This window comes from Pteropus medius, unplaced genomic scaffold (assembly GCF_902729225.1).
Source record: "Pteropus medius unplaced genomic scaffold, Ma_sr-lr_union100, whole genome shotgun sequence".
Lineage (NCBI taxonomy): Eukaryota > Metazoa > Chordata > Mammalia > Chiroptera > Pteropodidae > Pteropus > Pteropus medius.
The window spans coordinates 20,250,220-20,253,473 of record NW_024351730.1 but is presented as its reverse complement, the minus strand read 5'-3'; positions in this window follow the sequence as shown (position 1 = coordinate 20,253,473).

The window sequence follows — 3,254 nt, the reverse complement described above, 5'->3', positions numbered from 1 at the left end:
CATCACATTAGATTGTACATGAATATATTATGTCTTACCCAAGATGAGATGCAAGAACTCGAGAAGCTGAAATTCTGAAGCTCCAAGAGACGATGTGCTTTTCTAGAGGACTGGTGTATTTATATATACTGAAATCCTCCCCTTGTTTTTCTAAATGGTGTCGATTATGATATCATATTATAGAACTGAAAATAGCATCTAATATCTGTCTCCACGGACATGAAGAAGAAACTTAAACTTTACAATAGAAGCTTGTGAAGCAGAGTGACAAGGAATCAACTGTACCCGTCACATATTAATCTCGATATTAGTCGAGGTATGTGGGAATAACACAAAGGGACAAGTATGCTAGAGTAAACCAAGCATAGATATGAATTGAAATGGTGAAGTCAGCATCTGCCCTATTTCAACATATGCATGTCCAAGATGGAGTAACTCTGTGCAAAAAAGATACCATCTTACCAAATTTTACCGGTTCTCTAATAGGGTAGTAACAACTGGCAGAGTAAAATCGTTGTTGTCGATTATTTCAAATATGTCTCTGGCAAATTATTACGAAGTACCTTTATTCTACCAACCTTAGAAAATTTGAACTCTTAAAGGATGTTTAAATGTTTTCCAATATTTAGGAATCCATTGAGTATTGTGTAATAAAACAATTCTTATTTTTAATGTCCACAAATGACCACAGAAGCTCAGTACTATATATCTTGCACCTTAACTGAATGCATATGTTCTGCGATTTAAGTTACTTCCTTGGTGTCTTTAGGAATGCATATTCCTAAGTAGAAGCCATGTGTTAACATGATTACACCAGATAGAGGGAAAGTTAGTTTTCACTAAGTCCCTAGGTAAATTTATATAAAAATTCACCTTTTGTTACTGGTTGGATAATTGAATGTACTCAGAACTGAGTACACAAAAAATCATTTTTTGGTTTAGGTATATTTTATGTCCTAGTCCATTGCAGCTCAACATATGGTATGTGGAATCATCAGAATCAGCATCACCTGGGAACATTTTGGAGCTGTACGGTCATAGGTCCTCTTTCCAGACATGTTGATTCAGAATCGGGAGGTGCAGGATGAATCTCATGTCATTAACCTCAATTCTTTGTGTATCATAAAGTTTGAGAAACCACATAATCTATTCATGTATTATTTGTCTATAGACTTGACCTTACAAATAGAATCTCAGGTTTAGTTTAGTATCAGGAGTTCTAAGGAAATATTTATTAGGCGAATCTTCTCTACTGTATTTGAACAAACCCATTAGAAATTATTGTTATTCTCTGGGTGGTAGATAAAACATTATAAATGTTTTAAAAGGCAAATCAAGAATTAAAGTTCAACTCAATTTAAATGATTCTTATTCTTTTTTCATTGAATTCTAACCCCTGTAGGTAGGTAGGCTCTTCTCAGTGTGAAACGAATTCAATCTCTGGTATAGAATATTCTCAATGGAATAAAATTATGTAAGGTTTCGGAAGTATTAGAATAAGTTGGAATTTTAGAAATAATCCCTGCTTTACTCATTTTGGAAATTTCACGTGATTCCTTCCTTCCTACCTCTTTTCTTTCTCTCTCTCTTCTTTCCTCGGTTATTCTCTTCACCTCCTTTCTTCCCCCGTTTATTTCCTCAATGATTCTCTTTAATAATGTTACTAGTCTCTATTCTAATAGACCTATGATATTCACAGCCTACTGAACAAAAAGAGAACCAATGCTCCAAAACAACAACAACAACAACAACAAAAGAAACTGCCGGGTAATAAATATTGTAGATGCAAATATGCATATTTAAAACCTACAATTAAACTTAACTCACTCATATTATAGGTTGGAACATAGAACTGTAGAATCATTCTACCCATCATTTTCTGCTTCAACACAATAGGAAGTGTAGGGATTATGTGTAACAGAAGGAAACCAGAATAGTGGACTCTAAACAAAGGAGTAGTTTTCTTGGTACTTATGGTTTCATTCACCAGGGACAGTAGGTCATTTTAGAATATTGATGGACCAGAACTTGTCCTGTTATTTTCTAATTAAGTAAAACAAGTATTATACCCTCTATAACCAAAGACCATATTGCCTGAAAATGCCAGGGTCTATCATAGAGGGGACAAATCAATAAAGAGTGACTGCTTTATCACAAGTATGGCATTCAATTGGTGGCATAAGGATGCAATCTCTGAATGGGATTTATGGTGGTATTCATGCTAGATTTCCTTTCCCTTCTCTGCCTCCCCTTGTCTTTTTCTTTCTCCACCTTCATTTACTCCTCCTCCTTCTCTTCTTCCTTCTTTACTTCTCCTACAATGAAAGTATGGTCTATAGGCTATGACAAAATCCATAGTGTTTATTTACTTAATTACAAGTCCAGATTGCAATAGACCCTGGCATTTTCAGACAATATAGTCGTTGGTTATAGAGCATATAGCACTTGTATTACTTAATTATAACATAACAGGAGAAGATCTGGTCCATCAATATTCTAAAATGACCTACTGATCCTAAGAATGAAACCATAAGTAACAAGAAAAGGACTCCTGTGTTTAGAGTCCACTATTCTGGTTTCCTTCTGTTAGACATAATAGCCTGTGTGTATTAATGAAATGAAAATACTACAACCGACAAAAATAAAACAACCTATGACTGCCTATTAAAAACATAATACATCCTGGGCATTGGGAATACCAAGAGACAATCTCTTCTTTCTGCTCTGAAAAAGTTTGCCTATGTTATGGACCAAATGTTTGTGACTCTCAACCCCAAATTCATATGATGCAGCCTGCACACCAATGTGATGTATTAGGAGGAAGGGCTTATCGATTAGGTTAAATGACGTCACGAGCTGGAGCCCCCATATGGAAACAATGCCATTATAAAAATAAGGGACACATAGCTTTCTCTGTCCATCCTGTGATGATATAGAAAGAAGGCAACTCTCTACTGGCCAGGAAGAGGGCCTGCACCAGAACTCCAACTATGCTGGCACCCCGATCCAGGGCATCCCAGGCTCCAGAACTGTGAGAAATAAATATTGTTGAAGCCACCCCAGTCGGTGGTATTTTGTCACAACAGACAGAGCTGACCAAGACATCTTGTTATTTGTGAAACATACGTTAAAGGCAATTCCGGAGAGAAAAGTCTAGAAATGGTTGAATATGTGATTTTTTAAAGTTGGGAGAAAAAGATCCAGACTGGAGCTGAAAATTTAGGAGTAATCAACTTATTGATTGTAATGGAAAT